This window comes from Eumetopias jubatus, unplaced genomic scaffold, assembly GCF_037043125.1.
Source record: "Eumetopias jubatus isolate StellerSeaLion01/CBP00866 unplaced genomic scaffold, mEumJub1_p1.0 scaffold_12, whole genome shotgun sequence".
Classification (NCBI taxonomy): Eukaryota; Metazoa; Chordata; class Mammalia; order Carnivora; family Otariidae; genus Eumetopias; species Eumetopias jubatus.
This window is the reverse complement of record NW_028274818.1, coordinates 104,559,098-104,577,929: the sequence shown is the minus strand read 5'-3', so window position 1 is coordinate 104,577,929 and position 18,832 is coordinate 104,559,098. Positions and strand designations below refer to the sequence as shown.

Here is an 18,832-nt window from a genome sequence, read left to right as displayed (position 1 = left end):
TACTTTCCTCTCAGGACTGCCTTTGCTGTATCCCAAAGATTTTGAAAAGTTGTGTTTTCATTTTCATTGGTTTCCATGAATTTTTTTAATTCTTCTTTAATTTCTTGGTTGACCCATTCATTCTTTAGTAGGATGCTCTTTAGCCTCCATGTATTTGAGTTCTTTCCGACTTTCCTCTTGTGGTTGAGTTCTAGTTTCAAAGCATTGTGGTCTGAGAATATGCAGGGAATGATCCCAATCTTTTGGTACCGATTGAGACCTGATTTGTGCCCTAGGATGTGATCAATTCTGGAGAATGTTCCATGGGCACTAGAGAAGAATGTGTATTCCTTTGCTTTGGGATGGAATGTTCTGAATATGTCTGTGAAGTCCATTTCGTCCAGTGTGTCATTTAAAGTCTTTATTTCCTTGTTGATCTTTTGCTTAGATGATCTGTCCATTTCAGTCAGGGGGGTGTTAAAGTCCCCCACTATTATTGTATTGTTGTCAATGTGTTTCTTTGCTTTTGTTATTAATTGCCTTATATAATTGGCTGCTCCCATGTTCGGGGCATAGATATTTACAATTGTTAGATCTTCTTGTTGGATAGATCCTTTAAGTAGGATATAGTGTCCTTCCTCATCTCTTATTACAGTCTTTGTTTTAAAATCTAGTTTGTCTGATATAAGGATTGCCACCCCAGCTTTCTTTTGGTGTCCATTAGCATGGTAAATGGTTTTCCACCCCCTCACTTTCAATCTGGGGGTGTCTTTGGGTCTAAAATGAGTCTCTTGCAGACAGCATATTGATGGGTCTTGTTTTTTAATCCAGTCTGATAGCCTGTGTCTTTTGATTGGGGCATTTAGCCCATTTACATTCAGGGTAACTATTGAAAGATATGAATTTAGTGCCATTGTATTACCTGTAAGGTGACTGTTAACTGTCTGTTGTCTGTGTTCGTTTCTGCTCTTTGCTGCTTTTAGGTTCTCTCTTTGCTTAGAGAACCCCTCTCAATATTTCTTGGAGGGCTGGTTTCGTGTTTGCAAATTCCTTTAGTTTTTGTTTGTTCTGGAAGCTTTTTATCTCTCCTTCTATTTTCAGTGATAGCCTAGCTGGATATAGTATTCTTGGCTGCATATTTTTCTCGTTTAGTGCTCTGAAGATATCTTGCCAGTCCTTTCTGGCCTGCCAGGTCTCTGTGGATAGGTCTGTTGCCAATCTAATGTTTCTACCATTGTAGGTTACATATCTCTTCTCCCGAGCTGCTTTCAGGATTTTCTCTTTGTCTCTGAGACTCGTAAGTTTTACTATTAGATGTCGGGGTGTTGACCTATTATTATTGATTTTGAGAGGGGTTCTCTGTGCCTCCTGGATTTTAATGCCTGTTTCCTTCCTCACATTAGGGAAGTTCTCTGCTATAATTTGCTCCAATATACCTTCTGCCCCTCTCTCTCTCTCTTCTTCTTCTGGGATCCCAATTATTCCAATGTTGTTTCGTCTTATCGTATCACTTATCTCTCGAATTCTGCCCTCGTGATCCTGTAGTTGTTTATCTCTCTTTTTCTCAGCCTCTTTATTTTCCATCATTTGGTCTTCTATATCGCTGATTCTCTCTTCTGCCTCATTTATCCTAGTATTTAGTGCCCCCATTTTTGATTGCACCTCATCAATAGCCTTTTTGATTTCGATTTGGTTAGATTTTAGTTCTTTTATTTCTCCAGAAAGGGTTTCTCTAATAACTTCCACGCTTTTTTCAAGCCCAGCTAGTATCTTTAAAGTCATGATTCTGAACTCTAGGTCCGACATCGTACTAATGTCCGTATTGAGTAGGTCCCTGGCTGACGGTACTACCTCTTGTTCTTTTTGCTGAGGTGATTTCTTTCGTCTTGTCATTTTGTCCAGAGGAGAATAGATGAATGAGAGAACAAAATGCTAACAGGTTTACAACGTCCCCAGCAAATATAGTGTATACAAATCAGACCTGAAACCAGGGGAAAAGAAAGGGAAAGAAAGAAAAAAGAAAGAGAAAAAGAAAAAAAAAGATAAAAACAAAAACAAAACAATACAAAAAAGGCAGAATATGATCAAATATGATCAGGCTAGTGCATAGATCAGTGCCACACACTAGATTTTGGGCGTATTTTGGTCTGTTAGAAAAAAGTGCCTCCTAAAATTTTAAAGGAAGAAAGACATATATGTACAAAATAAGGGTTGATACAATGAAGGGATGGAAGATGACTGTAAAGATGAAAATTATAAAAGATTTTATAAAAGGACTTGGTAAGATAAGTTGTTTGAAAAAAGAAAGAAGATTTAAGAAAAAAAAAAAGGAAAAAGGGAGAGAATGTGATCAGGCAGGAGACTAGAACAAAGCCATACACTAGTGATTTAGGGTATATTTTGATCTGTTAGAAGAAACTGTACCTCAAAATTTTAAAGAGAGAACAACTTATATATATATGCCAAAAATAAGGGTAACTACCATGAAGGGATAAAATATGACTCTAAAAATGAAAAATAAAAAATGTTTTTTTTTTTTAAAGGGATTTATAAGATGTTGGTTGAAAAAGGGAAAAAGAAAAATAAAAAAAAAACAGTCAACAAAAATTAACTTTGATGAAATAATGAATCATGGTAAAAAAAAAAAAAAAAAAGCCATGAATCTATGTGCAGTATTCCCCTAGCGCTGGAGTTCTCCTATTCTCCTTGATCGATCAACTTGGTCTTGGCTTGCTGGCTGTTTGTGTTGATCTTCTGGGGGAGGGGCCTGTTGCTGTGGTTTCCAAATGTCTTTGCCGGAGGCGGAATTGCCCCGCCCTTGTCGGTCCAGGCTAAGGAAGCTGCTCCGGTTTGCTCTCAGGAGCTTTTGTTCCCTGCAAGCTCTCGGTACAGCTTTGGAGGACCAGGGCAGAAATGGTGGCCTCCCAATCTCCACTCGGAGGAGCTGAGAACTCGGGGCCCTGCTCCTCAGTGTGCCCCCAGAGAAAAGCAGTCACTTCCGTGTCCCCGGTCTCCGGCCGCACTCCGTGCTCACCCGGCCTGTGATCGAGCGTTGCTATCTCTGGCACCCGACCCCGCCCGGAGTCTCCAAACCCAGCAGATCCCTGCGGTGCGTTCCCGCACCGCTCCTCCCCGGGAAGGAAGGGGAGTCTCCCCGGCTCTGCTGCTTGTTGGGTCCCTGCTGGGGGAGCCGTGCCCCGACTGGGCCACGGATCACAGTTTATGGCAACCCCGAGCTGAGAGCCCGCGACTCTGCTCCGTATCTGCAGCCGGCTTCCCTGCTCTGATACCTGGGAGCTCTGGCGCACTCAGGCACCCCCGGTCTCTCTGTGACCCCAAGGGTCCTGAGACCACACTGTCCCGCGAGGGTTCCACCCCCCGCTTAGCCACTGCAGCGACGTCCCTCCACCGAGCCAACTTCTAAAAGGTCCGATTTTGTGCTCCGCGGCTCTAGCACTTGCCAGAAGCGGCCGGCGGAGGCCCCTCCCCCGCCGTCTATCCTCCCGAATATCGCCTCGGATTCACTTCTCCGCACGCCCTACCTTCCAGTAAGTGGTCGCTTCTCTGTTCAGAGAGTCGTTGCTACTCTCCTGTTCGATCTCCTGTTGAGTTCGTAGGTGTTCAGAATGGTTTGATCCCTATTCAGCTGAATTCCTGAGACCAGACGAAATCCAGGTCTCCTACTCCTCCGCCATCTTGCTCCGCCTCCTACCACATCTTCTTTATTCATTCATCAGTCTATGGACATTTGGGTTCTCTCCGGAGTTTGCCCATTGTTGATAATGCTGCTATAAACATCGGGGTGCATGTACCCCTTTGAATCTGTATTTTTGTGTCCTTTGGGTAAATACCTAGTAGTATAACTGCTGGGTCATAGGGTATTTGTATTTTTAACTCCTTAGGAACCTCCATACTGTTTTCCAGAGTGACTGCACCTGTTTGCATTCCCACCAAAAGTGCAAAAGATTTCCCCTTTCTCCACATCCTCACCAACATCTGTTGTTTCCAGAGTTGTTAATTTTAGCCATTCTGACAGGTGTGAGGTGATATCTCATCATGGATTTGATTTGTATTTCACTGATGATGAGTGATGTTGAGCATCTTTTCATGTGTCTGCTAGTCATCTAGGTGTCTTCTTTGGAAACGTGTCTATTCATGTCTTCTGACCATTCTTAACTGGATCATTTGTTTTTTGGGTGTTGAGTTTGATAAGTACTTTATTTTTTGGATACTAGCCCTTTATCACATATGTCATTTGTAAGCATCTTCTCCCATTCCATAAACTGCCTTTTAGTTTTGTCATTTGTTTTTTTCATTATGCAGAAGATTTTCGTCTTGATGAAGTCCCAATAGTTCATTTTTGGCTTTTGTTTCCCTTGCCTTCAGTGACAAGTCTAGTAAGAAGTTGCTATGGCCAAGGTCAGAGATGTTCTTCTCTAGGATTTTGATGATTTCCTGTCTCATATTTGGGTCTTTTATCCATTTTGAATTTGTTTTTGTGTATGGTGTAAGGAAGTGGTCCAGTCTCATTCTTCTGCATGTGGCTGTCCAGGTTTCCCAGCACCATGTGTTGAAGACACTGTCTTTTTTCTACTGGATATTATTTCCTGCTTTGTTGAAGATTAATTGATCATATAGTTGTGGGTCCATTTCTGGGTTCCCTATTCTGTTCCATTGACATTTAAAGTAATCGTTGATAGGTAATGATTTAGTACTGTTATTTCAGTATTCCAAGTGTTTCATAGATCAGTTGTTCCTTCTTATTGTCTTCCTTTGTAATTTCATGGGTTTTGTTACAGTGGTATGCTTTGATTTTTTTTTCTCTTTATCTTTTCTGAATCTACTCTAGGTTTTTGCTTTGCAGTTACCAGGAGGCTTACATAAAATATCTTATACATATAGCAGTCTATTTTAAGCTGATAAGAACTTAACTTCATTTGTTTTCAAAACAACGCTTTTACTCCTCCTCCACCAATTTTATGGTTTTTATGTCACAAATTACATATTTTTATATTGTGTGTTTAAAAATTATTTTAGCTACGTTAGTTTAATTTTCTTTTAACCTTTCACTAGAGTTATGAGTGATTTGCATGTCACTCGTACAATATCACTGTGTTCTGAATTTGACTGTATATTTATATTTACCGCTGAGATTTATACTTTCATAGGATTTCATGTTTTTAGTAAGTGTCCTTTTATTTTAGCTTGAAGAACTCCCTTTAGTATTTCTTGTAAGGCAGGTTCAGTGGTGAATTCTTTCCACTTTTTGATTGTCCGGAAATGTCTTTATCTCCCTCTCATTTCTGAAGGCCTTCTATTCTGGATAAGGTATTCTTGGTTAGTGTTATTTTTCAGCAGTTTGAATAAATCACCCACTCTCTTCTGGATTTCCAGATTTCTGCTGAGGAAACCACTGATAGACTTACAGGTGTTCCCTTCTTTGGGATGAGTTCCTTGTCTCTTGTTCCTTTCAAGAATTTTTCTTTGTCTCTAATTTTTTTTCTTTGTCTTCAATTTTTGACAATTTTATGATCATGTGTCTTGGTGAAATCTTTTTTGGATTCAATCTTACAGGGGACTTTAAGCTTCATGTCCCAAGATTTCTATATATTTCCCAATTTGGGGAATTTTTCAGCCATTGTTTCTTTATTTTTTTAAGGACTTTGTTTATTTATTTGACACAGAGAGACAGCTAGAGAGGGAACACAAGCAGGGGGAGAGGGAGAAGCAGACTCCCCACTGAGCAAGGAGCCCGACGTGGAACTTGATCCCAGGACCCTGGGATCATGACCCGAGCCAAAGGCAGCTGCTTAACCGACTGAGTCACCCAGCCATCCCAACCCTTCCACTTTTCTACAACAATTTTATTGAGACATACCTTCACGTAACATATAAGTCCCCCCCCCTTTAAAATGTAGAATTCAATTTTTATGGTCTTGGTGTTCATCAATAAAAATTTTAATGTTGATGATGTACAATGTATGTATTTTTCTTTTTTTTTAAGATTTTATTTATTTATTTGACAGAGAGAGAGATAGCGAGAGCAGGAACACAAGCAGGGGGAGTGGGAGAGGGAGAAGCAGGCTCCCCGCGGAGCAGGGAGCCCGATGCGGGGCTCGATCCCAGGACCCTGGGACCAGGACCTGAGCTGAAGGCAGACGCTTAACGACTGAGCCATATTTTTTCTTTTATTTCTGTGCTTTTGGTGTCCTTATCTTAGAATTCAGTGAGAAATCTGAGATCATGAAGATTTATCCCTTGGTTTTCTCCTAAAGGTCACAAAGTTTTAACTTTTAGATTTGGGTCTTTGATCGATTTTGAATTTATTTTTATATGCTGTATGAGGTAAGAGACCAACTTCACTTTTTTTTTTTTTTTTTTTTTTGCATGGGACTGTTCTCTTGTCCCAGCACCATTGACTGAAAAGATTATTTTTTCTTCATTGAATGGTCTCAGAAACCTTGTCAAAATCAGTTGGCCATGGGTATCATTTTGGACTCTAAATTCAATTCCATTGATCTATATGTCTATCCTTATGCCTGGACCACACTGTCTTAATTATTATGCTTCATGTTAAGTTTTGAAACTGGAAGTCTGAAGTCTACAACTTTATCCTTTTTTTTTTCCCCAAGACCGTTTTGACTAACATAACATAATAAAAAAATAAAAATAAAATAAAAATAAACAAAAAACAAAAAACCCCAAAAACATTCAATTAAATTTTTATTAAAAAAAAAAAAAAGACTGTTCTGACTATTCTGGGTCCCTTACAATTCCATATGAGTTTTAAATTCAGTATGTCAATTTCTACAAAGAAGCCAGCTATCTTTTAGGTGACTTTCCTTCATCCTTTTTACAGATTTTGTGAAAAAAATCAGTAACTTTTTTTGGAAATAATGAAAAAATCCTAAGCCTCTTATTTTACACATTCTCCAGGGGAAGGTCCTATGAGGCATCTGGTGGAGTATAGTCTTTGTTAAATTTGAGCCTGTCATAATCTGGAGTGGGCAGGAGTCTTCCCTGGGCACTGAGGCTGCAAGCTGGCTACGCCTGCTTCACCTTCCTGAGGCCTGGCAGCCAGCACAAGGATGTGTAGGACAGGGAAACAGGGCTGGGTACCCCAGAATGTCACTGAAAATGGTGCAGAGTTCCGGGAGGGTGGGGCATTAGAAGATGCTGACACAGAAGCTGCCCATGGATTCTGCAGAGGTCAGGTGATTGGTCTATGTAGCCATTCATTAAGAATTAAGGCTGGAGAAAAAAAGGACTGAAGTCAGGGACTTTCTCCTGGGTTAACAGGAGTGACAGGAGAGGGAGTATGCAACACTTTGGCCAGAAGACTGTGTTCAAAATCCAGAGAAACTCAGGATCAAGGGAGCAAGAACCAAAAAGCAGTGGGACACAATAGCTGAATTCCTGTCAGGAAAACATCCTGCTGCCAGATTCGTAGCTAGCTGACTTTGTCACTGATGAGTCAGACTTCTGGACTTAAAGGGACCATATTCTCAGGAAAAAAGTTAAGTCCTGCATCCTAATTTATTTCTTTTTTTTAATGTTATGTTAATCACCATACATTACATCATTAGTTTTTGATGTACCCAATTTATTTCTGACTTCACAAGTGATGTTTTGTTGTTGAAACTTTTCTTTCTGCTTGTAGCACCAAGTGGATTTTCTCCAACTGATGATTAACTCCCAGAATTCCAAAGAAATGAATGCCCACAAAGGTAAGTAAGGAGAGCTTCAGAGAGCCAGTGATGGGGAGTTTCTGATGCAGGGGGGTGGTTCTGAGATGTGGAAGAAGATTTTTAGCAGATGAAATTTCTGCAAATTGAAGAAAGACACATGTTCAGATACAAATGGTAGTGTAAGCACTTTCCAGAAGCACCCAGCCATAAGTTTGTTCGAAGCCTGAAGGGCAACCATAGACAAGGCAGTCGGTGGTTCATGGATCACCTACATCAGAACCTCTGGGGAGCTTGTTTCTCATGTCAATCCTCTGGCCTAATCCAGACCCAGTGAATTTGAACCTGGAAATTCACATCAAGCCTTCATCACCTCAGAAGGCACATGGCCCCAGGGTTGGTGGCCCGGAACACTTGGTCAAAATTGTATTCACTGGCTTAACATACTGTAAAGGTTTACTTTTCGTCTTGTAATTAAGAAGTAACTGGTGCAAGATGCCTTTTCAACTGTGTAAATACTATGTCTCTCTTCAAACTTTCACCTACTCCTTTTATTGTCCATGGATGGTATTTAACTGAAACCATTATTACCATGATGGCTCCAAAATGGTGACTTTCCAATCCCATCAATTCTTCCACGTTGATGAGTGATTGTCCATTGTTAGGGAGATTTTCGTTCTGTCTCTATAATTAATTTATTTATGTCAGGATGATTTCACATATTTCATATATTACTAACTTAGTCTCTTACATCATTCTTTATTTAGATACTCAATTATCTCAGATTTGTCTTCTGGAAGCCCTTTCAAATGGGCTTCCGTGTTATTATTTTTTTTCTTCCTCTTTATGTTTTCAATAGTCTTTATTTTTTATAGCAGTTTTAGGTTCCCTGCAAAAGTTACTGAAAGACACAGAGATTTCCCATATTCCTCCTGCCCCACCTACGCACAGCATCTCCCACTATCAAAATATTTTACCATGAGGTACATTTATTACAATCAATGTACTTACAATAACACATTATTACCACCCAAAATCCATAGTTTACATTACAGTTCACCCTTGGTGTTGTATATTCTATGAGTTTTGACAAAGGCATAATGATGTCTATCCCCCATTACAGTACAGAGTATTCTGTATCTTTTCCCATATTATTTTCTGAGCATTTGCTTGCATTCTAGTGTGAGACATTCCAAGTTTCTCTTCTGTTTCCCCTGATGAGCCCCAGAATCAGCCCTTTCTCCAGAAGCATTGTTTCCTTTTAGTGAGAAATGGTATTTAGAAAACAAAATCTGGGATCTAGGAGTGCTCAGTGCTATAGTTTCTTTGCTTCTATTTCCTCTCAGTGGGCCAAGTTAAGAATATCAACTATATTTACACAGGACTGATAAACATAAACACTTCTATATCTATCTATCACCAGTGATCTAATTATGGTCTCTGTGTCTGAAAGGAAAAAAGATTTATAGTTTGCTTCTATCACAGAAATAGTCCATCATGGTTAATTTCAGGCTAAATGTGGTTTGACAACCATCTCCCAAAATTCTTGAATATTTAACAATTGATTCTAGAGAATAAGGATGGGCTTACTCCATCACACCACTAAAATATATGTATGCCTATGTATACACCTACTTCTATCTATCTATCTATCTATCTATCTATCTATCTATCTATCTATCTATCTAGTTCTACTATTTTCTGTGATGAAGAAAATATTCTGTATGTCCAGTTCAATACAGAACCACTACACACATGTGGTTAATTGAACACTTGACATATGGCTAGTGTCACTGAAGACCTAAATCTTATATTGTTTTAAATGTAATTAATTAACATTTAAATATAAATAGGCACATCTGGTGAGTGGCTACCATACCGGACAGCAGAGCTATGAAATTTGATTATCATGGGGTTCATGGCAATCAGGGGAAAGACTCTGATAGTTGAATTTATCCACAGCAGCATCACAGAAAGTATGACTGGGAAATCAGAATTCTGTAGACCTTTCTTACACTCACTTTGTATTATTTTTAGTTGTGAATTTCATGCCTGTGGCAAGTACCATGTTAATTTCAGTCCTCTAAGTATTATGTAATCCAGTTCTGATCAAATAGGTTAGAGCAGGACCATGCTTAGTTTCTACTACAAGAAAATCAAAAGGGAGGCCAACTTATAGTCAGAGTGGGGCCATTTACTAAGGAAAGTGACATGAATAAGCATTGCTAATTCCACTCACTGGATTCTGTTTGTCTATAATTCATGCTGGCCTGTGTCCTTTTATTTATCATTGTTTCTTTTGCTGTTTTATGCAGTTGATTAGACTAACATCATTCACCATTCTTCTAGCATTTTGTCTGTGTCGTAGTTTCTATACCTATCTGAGATCATCCATGTGAAGAATGTGCCCCAGGTCTTCTCTTACCTGAAACCTCTTAAAGGTATAATCCATACTTCTCAAGCCAGCTTGTGCACACAAATCACCACATCTCAGGAAGCTCAGATTTTTATTTGATAGTTCTAGGGTAAGGTTTGAGATTCTGCATTTCTAATAAGATCTCAGGTGCTGCAGATGCTGCTGATCCATGGACCACACTTTAAGTAGCAAAAGTTTATCTGTAGCCCAATATTGTCCACTTAAATTCCTGCAAATTATGTTTAGATGAAAGATCATTCAATTTTCATGATAATTAAGCCTTAGCATTGTTTACTCTCTGAAAAAATTTAAGCTGTATTTTAGCTGAAAGAAATCATATTTTTCCTGGGGGAGGATGCTAGCCCATGTTACTTAGGGCAGAAGTACTTTTATGATTCTCCAAAGGACAATACTGATAACTCTGTGTATGTTGGACAGAAATACCATCTCCTGAAATTACCCACCTATGTTGGTGGGGAGGGTGGCATAACCAGTAACAGGTGTCCAAGAATAGTATGGACCTTCAGAATAACCAGATCAAGACAACTTTTAACTTTTTCTGGCTCTACAAGATAGACATTAGAGTGAAACCACTCCCAGTTTGATTCAGAATTGCTTTTACGTTTTCCACCAGGGATTTGGGGGTTTCAAGTGGATTTGTCATCATCTAATCTGTGATCACCTGCTTTAGCTAAAATGTCTTTTCTCTCCTTTTAGCTCTGTCTGATCTGGAGCTTGTGGCCCAATCTATTATCTTTATTTTTGCTGGCTACGAGACCACTAGTACTTCTCTTTCCCTCCTTATGTATGAATTGGCCACTCACCCTGATGTCCAACAGAAACTGCAGAAGAAGATTGATGCAATGTTCCCCAATAAGGTGAGTGAGTCATACTTGAAGAGGGAGTCAGGATAGGCTCTGTTATGCCTCAGTAACAGATTAGCCATCAAATCTAGGAGGGTTTCCTAGCAAAAGTTTACTTCTATACATGGGTATAGTAGAGGATGGGAGTGAGTCTCTGCTCCACAGAGTTACTTGGGTAATACAGGATAAAGAAGTTCCACTTTCTTTACCTGCATTATCTGGAATTTAGGGACCTATTGTTGACTGGGTAACAAGAAACTAAAGTGTTGCTCACTTGCTTTTCCAATATTTGGCCCTGAACTGACGTACATCTCCTCAGTTTACAGCCCATTTGCAAAGTGGTTTCCCCTAAGGTCACATGGGCAGGGAAATATGGGGGTCTACGTGGGTGTTGGGTGAGCAGAAAATGTCTCTGCCACACAGCCTATGAAGTGTCAATTCTAATTATCTCCACGTAACAAGTCAGGAAACTGAGCTACAGAAAGACAACATAACATTCTTAGACTAATACATAACTTGTGGTGAAGAAGCCAAGCAAGGAGCCAGGGTGCCAGGATCCTTATTAACCTCTTAACCTGTACAATGTTGGCTCTTAAATATAACACCAAGTGATAGACACATATTTTCTGTGTGATAGACACACTGTTTTCTTTTCTTTTCTTTTTTTAATTAACATATAATGTAACCCACACTGTTTTCTGACCTCTGCCTAAACTGGAGCTCCCAACTTATGAAGAGACCTGGTCTCTGGGGCTGGAGCGGCTTATCTGGCAAACAGTGAAACCCCAGACCAACAATGGGGAGACCTTTCCAGCAACAGAGGGTGGGGCTGAGAGTAGGATTCTGATCCCCTTCACAATATTCCCTAGAACTGAAATTGTGTTCCCTCAATTGGTGGCATCCAATTCCACCCTTCTTTGCCCTATTTGGGTTGAAAGGAAACAGTGGCACCCCAAAATTATTTATATTTTATATAATATAGTATCTCCCTCCAAATATTATATATATAATCAAAGAGCTAGGAAGCAGGATATTTCAGCTAAAAGAGTTTATGTGGATAGGGGAATGTTTTCTGCTGCATGTCCTCCTTCCATGGTACAGATGTGAGGCCCCTGTTTTGAAAGGAAACAGTGACTTCAACATATTTCACTTAAGATTAAAAGTCATAGTATATTAGTCACTTTTGTTCATATGAGGAAGAAGAACCGCTACTTGGTAGTGGGAAGGATGTGAGGCCCTGTTGAGAGGAGTTTCCCAGCAGTCTCTTCTAATTGTTACTATTACATACAAGTCAGTGGGCCATTGAGTAAGTCAAAGGACATGGCAGACATTAAAATGCCTAGAAATGCCTGTCACCAAAACAAATGATTCTTAGGGGTTCCTTTCTAACACTTCAGTAGTAGTGTGTAGACTGAGTTGAGACAGATCCCAAATCTCAATTTATGAAAATCTGTTTCTTTCCTTCCAGGCACTGCCCACTTATGATGCCCTTCTACAGATGGAGTATCTGGACATGGTGTTGAATGAAAGTCTCAGATTATACACAATCGCTGAGAGACTTGAGAGGGTCTGTAAGAAAGATGTGAAAATCAGTGGTGTGTTCATTCCCAAAGGGACAGTGGTGATAGTGCTGACCTTTGCTCTTCACCGAGACCTGGATCTCTGGCCAGAGCCTGAGGAGTTCCGTTCTGAAAGGTACAGGGAGCCCTCAAAAGGAGAACCCACCCTCATATTGCAGGATATCCTGATATTTTCTTAGTATAGATGACAAGCATGTGGTTGTACAATTATTTATTTGTACATCTTTTTATTTTTAGAAGTAATTTTCTTACTGCAAAATGATCGTTGTTATCAAAATTTTATAAACTGTAGACCCTAAAAAAGAATACTAAAGTCATCCTCAGTCCTAATACATCAAGATTATTAATAGTGATACCTCTGTCCTTGTGGACATTTTTCCATGCATATATTGACTACTAAAAATTATCTTGGCCGTATATTTTTTGAATGACTTACTTAATGTAACATTAAACTATAACAACATACTATATTTATGTTTGTGATATATGCATATGCCATAATTTACTTAACCACCATCTTATTGAAGGAAATAGGTCTTTTATTTTCCCTTAAGTTTTTTGGTCACCTTTAGCTCTCTGAACTCACCCCCACATTCCCATATTCCATGTTTGTAAACCTTGGCCACTGTTCTGCTAGCCATAAGGGGGGAGAGCTAAGGCTGTGGACCTGAGAGTTCTCATCCCTGACAGGAGGAACAACCTCATGAGAACATAGGCACATACAGGTCCTGTGCTGTCTGTGGTGGCAGTCCTGTCCCAGCTCCCACCTCTGTTGGTATCTGGGGTTCATCCAAAGCAAAGTCACCTGAGAAATCTGCTCTCTAGCCATCTGAAACATCCTCCTTGGAGGGGTCTTGAGCTTTCTCTTCTGGGAGCAGAGTCTGGCTTTGGGCACAGTTTGAATTCTGCAAAAGTTGATGCTTTCCTGTTTGTTGTATTGGTGAGCAAAATCTGGAGTGAAGTTTTTAGGAATCTAGACTTTCAGCCCCTGCCTCTAAGTTCCCTGATGGCAGAGCCCTTGTCCTGTTGCATGGTGTTCCTAGTGCTAAAATCACATCTATACATAGTACTTGCTGAAAAAAGTCAGAATTGACCAAGTCATCTGTTTTCTGGACCAGGAGCCCTGGTGGTTCCCACAAGCTCAGCAGTCCCCAGTCCTGTACCTTCTTGAACAGAAACCAGAGCCCACTCCCAGTACTTCTTCATGATTCATTCAGGCATGAGAGGAAGTGCTTACATATGTGTGTTAGGGACTGTGCCAGGCAGTGCGAGATCCACGTGTTAAAAATGCCTATTATGGAGAATTTTTAACACATTCACAACCATATTCTGTAGATACAAGTCTAAGAAATACTTGTTTTTTAAAGATTTTATTTATTTATTTGACAGAGAGAAAGCACAAGTATGCAGAGCGGCAGAGAGAGGGAGAGGGAGAAGCAGACTCCCCGCTGAGCAGGGAGCCTGATGCGGGGCTTGATCCCAGGACCCTGGTATCATGACCTGAGCCAAAGGCAGACACTTAACCAACTGAGCCACCCAGGCACTTCCTAAGAAATACTTTTAATGCATCTATATGTGCCCATCACCTGCTCAACAACCACTCACTCATGTCAGCGGCCCCATCCACACACCATTTCAACTCCTCGTCTGATTCCCATATAATTTTAAGACTCATCACCTGTAAACATTCCAGTATGTTCTTCACAATATATGGAGTTTTTAAAAATACCTACTGAGAATGCCATTATTAATTTCCCCAAATCCGCATTTTTCCTTAATATAAATATTGAAGAATGAGTTTGAATAAAACATGTCTAACCTTCAAGGAATTTATAGCCTCATGGAACAGATAGACAAGAATTCAGTGATTATACTGGTTATACATAACCATGAGTATGAGTAGTGCAGTAGCATGATGTGCTCACGTAAATCATCTGACATGCTGTTCTGTGAAAGTGGTTGAGGGGGTGCTAGTGGGGAGGAGAGGGAAGTGAAGGGAAAAATAATGACGTAAATCATGGGAGGCATTTTTCCTGCTTCCTTTGTCCGTGGATATGTGACCAACGTCAGTCAGTGGGGGCAGGATCCTAACTTTCCTTCAGTCAGACTCATATCCTGCTCACCTTTCAGAGTATGAACTACTCACCACCCTGAATATAATCCCAGTGTTTAAGATAAATCTTGTTTCAACAGCATTCATCTCATCTCCTCAACAAGACTGAATGCTCCCATAGGGTAAGGGGTATCGACCAATCTGTAGCTTACATTGTCACAGCAGAATAAGCATAGCAGGATTATAGTAACCGGCCCATCAGAGTTTCTTATATACTCCTGGTTGAGAACCCCGAACATGTACCTCTTGTGGATTTTATGTTTCACTAACTTGTTTCCAATGTGTACTGTGGAACCAGGTTCAGTAAGAAGAACAAGGACAACATAAATCCTTATACATACCTGCCTTTTGGAACTGGACCCCGAAATTGCCTTGGGATGAGGTTTGCGATCATGAACATGAAACTTGCCCTGGTCAGAGTCCTTGCAGAACTTCTCCTTCAAACCTTGTAAAGAAACACAGGTCAGAAAGACAACTTTCTGCATAAATAGTGTTTTATTGCTTTTTTGTTTAAACTAAGAGATATTGAATGGATGTGTGTGTGTGTGAGAGAGGCGGTGGGGAGCTCATTTATCCTTTTTTTTAAGATTTTATTTATTTATTTGAGAGAGAGAATGAGAGAGAGAGAGAGCACATGAGAGGGGGGAGGGTCAGAGGGAGAAGCAGACTCCCTGCTGAGAAGGAAGCCCGATATATGTGATATATGCATATGCCATAATTTACTTAACCGATGCGGGACTCGATCCCGGGACTCCAGGATCATGACCTGAGCCAAAGGCAGTCGCTTAACAAACTGAGCCACCCAGGTGCCCGGGGCTCATTTATCCTTAATAATTTGTCCTATTGCCTAAAGAATCTATTTAGAGCCATTTGTGACCTTTAAGGGTCCTTCAGCTCCTGAGTGCCATGTTTGTGGTTTATGACCACCCATCCATAAGGGTCATCTAGTCAGTGCAGTTCACATGACATCATTATGCACAGACGTATGAGCTTCAGCAAAGTATTAAATTTCTTTCAAGTCCACTGACAGGAAGGGAACATGCATACAATCATGATGTGCAGTGATTACTGCAACATGACTTTTGAACGATGCTCTTTTCTACCACAGCTTACAGACACTCTCAAGACTGTGGTTCTCAACCCCTGGTTGTACATAGATATCAGTGGGTTTGTTAAAAATCCTGATGCCCAAGTCATCACAGAAATTCTTTTTTTTTTTTTAAGATTTTATTTATTTGAGGGGCACCTGAGTGGCTCAGTCATTAAGCGTCTGCCTTTGGCTCAGGTCATGATCCCAGGGTCCTGGGATTGAGCCCCGCATCTGGCTCCCTGCTCTGCAGGAAGCCTGCTTCTCCCTCTCCTACTCCCCCTGCTTGTGTTCCTGCTCTCGCTGTGTCTCTCTCTGTCAAATAAATAAATAAAATCTTTAAAAAAAGGTTTTATTTATTTGAGAGAAAGAGAGAGAGAGCACAAGCAGGGGGAGGAATGGTGGAAGGGAGAAGCAGACTCCCCACTGAGCCAGGAGCCCGCACAGGGCTCCATCCCAGGACTCTGAGACCATGACCTGAGCCAAAGGCAGATGCTTAACCAACTGAGCCACCCAGTTGCCCCCATCTCAGAAATTCTAACATAATTCAGGGAGTGTGGCTTTAAAAGCGCAAGCAAGGTTGAGAATGGGTGTGGTGTGAAGCATGTCTGCCTGATGTGAAGGACTCCCACGGTCCAGGCCATCCTGGCTACTTGGCCCCACCTTCTGCCAGCCCCACTCCACTCTAACTATTCTTCCTTTCTATCCCAATCTGCCATTATGCATGGATGTTTCCACTGGGAGAGTGACAGAATCTTTAGCAGGGGAGATGGCCATAGAATAAAATACATAATACCCGCTCAGGATGACCTTGCAAACTTCAACATACACAATTTAACTCTCTATCACTTTTCAAAATTGTTTGCCATAATGGCTAAGAATCAGTTTTAAATTTTAAACACTCATCCTTTTTACTTAAAATTTAAATCAAAAAAGAACACAAGCCAACATGAGTTTGTCTCCAGCCTGGTACACCGTTAAGTACTCAATAGATACACTGTTGAATGACCTGATGGATGAATGCTTCCATGCTCCAGTCTTCAGAGCTTACAGAGTAAGGTAAAGAATCAGAGATAGATGTTGCTAAACAGAGTATTTATGTTTGTAATACATTATTGTCCTTCATGTATCTTGCTTGCTTTGCATCTGTCATGGCAGGGCTTCATTCCTGGTTTTCATATGCTTGTTTAACTGTTGCAGATCCCCCTGAAATTAAGTGCTCAAGGGTTAATTTGACCAGAAAAAAAACATTGTTCTCAAGGTTGAGCCAAGAGATGGGAATGTGAGTGGAGCCTGACTTTCCCTAAGGACTTTCCCTTTGTCCTTCAAGAAGCTGTATCCCAGATCACCAGAGATTTCAATTTCCTTTGAGAATAAAACCCAGAAATGAAGATGGCCTTCAGGTACTGCCCATGATGGGGATGACTAGGGATTCTGTACATTCATTTAGCTTCCTCGGTGTCTGTGTGGAGCATTATATATTGTGGAGAGTAAAGGAGGTGATAATAATTGCCAGAGATGTAGACTCAGCTTGTCTGGTTCACACAGACTACCCCCAGTTAGTACCAACTCCTCCCCAGAGCACTGATCAAGAATAAAACTTTCTCAGCAATTTTATCAACAAACTTTAATGAAAACAAGAATTCGTGTCATGACTGTGGTAGTGACATTTATATCACATGTCTTATTTTGAATATTCTACATTAAATATCACACTGAGCCAGTCAATCAACACCTCTTTACAAAAGTATTAACTGATGGTTTCATGCACATTAAGGGGGAATCCGTAGAACTGATGAGTGAGAGCCAGCAACTGAATGTTTCGACCATTACAGTCACTCACTGGGTGGGTGGACCTTGTTCAGAACTCCAATGTGATACGTTAAAATGGGTGAGAGTTAATCCACTGTGACTTTGCCCATGGCTCAGAAAGTATATTCATAGTTTAATTCTACAGGTTTTGGGGCACGTGTTTTTTATAACTCGATCGAGGCACTTAGTATTATATGATTCATTTTCACCTCATCTCCCCTGATGTTCTGGTAGGCAGGGAACATACTTTCTTTCTGTGTTCCAGCCACAGCTCCCAACTGTCCCGACACAATGAACATGGAATCAGAGATGGTTGATTGGCCAGTTGATCGGACAGAAAGGGTAAAAGCATTTATCCATTTCAGCTGGTATCAGAAGCTGCACAAGATTCTTCCTTTGCCTTCCCTCCCCTCCCCACCCCTTCTTTCCCTTCTCCTCTCTTCTCTTCCTTTGCCTTCCTTCCTGGATAATTCAGTCCTAAAGCCATAGGTGGGGCACAGGCAGGTGGGCAGCCCCACACTGAGGGTCAGGGGCAGAGAAGGGAGTCACAGTGACTCCAAGTTAGAGACTGAGTAGGGTGAAGAGGGTGTCCACATGGAAGAGCAGCCTTGGGTGTGGGAGCCCAAGCTTGGTGAGAAAGGTGCCCTCACAGAGAGGTAGTCTGGTGACAGTCCCCAGAGCCTAACTACAGTGTGGAAAACCCAAGTAGCAATGGTGGGGGCATACATGAGTGTTAAGGGATGGAGTGAGGGTTAGTTACATGAAGGGGGATTGATCAAATAAGTAAATATATTAAAGCTACATGGTTTCAGGAGTTTCTCACTGTTGGAGACGGGAGTCACTTATTTGAGAGGGGAAAAAGCCAAATGAAGCCTGTGTATTGAGAGACTGGAAGTTTGTCAATGTAAAATCATGCTTTTCTATAGATAGATAAATTGATAGAGAGCAGTTGAAATGTGTGTGTGTTTGTCTCGGTGTGTGTAAAAAAACATTTTCTCTACCTCTCTCCACAGACAGTTCTTAGAAACAGTGACACTGTAAGAGCAATGAGCATACATTGTGACCAGATCTTGGCTTATAAATGTCATTTTCCTCTTAAAGGAACTAGGGCTTCTCAGAGAAATGCCTGATTCCAGGCTGCGAGATCACATGATGAGCCTGGAGCATCTTGTGCTACACAGTGATGGGGACACATCGACAGGATGCACAGCCAGCCTGCAGGGCTTCACTGACCCATCAGGCACAATTTCATGATAACCGACAACTTGAAGGGATATGACTCATTGAATAAAACAGG

The 18,832-nt window shown here is 40.8% G+C and overlaps 1 pseudogene; it reads left to right on the top strand.

Annotated features, from left to right (window-relative positions):
* LOC114214386 (cytochrome P450 3A12-like) overlaps positions 1 to 17,020 on the top strand; it is a 37,681-nt pseudogene extending 20,661 nt beyond the window's left edge.
* The last annotated feature ends 1,812 nt before the right edge of the window (positions 17,021 to 18,832 follow it).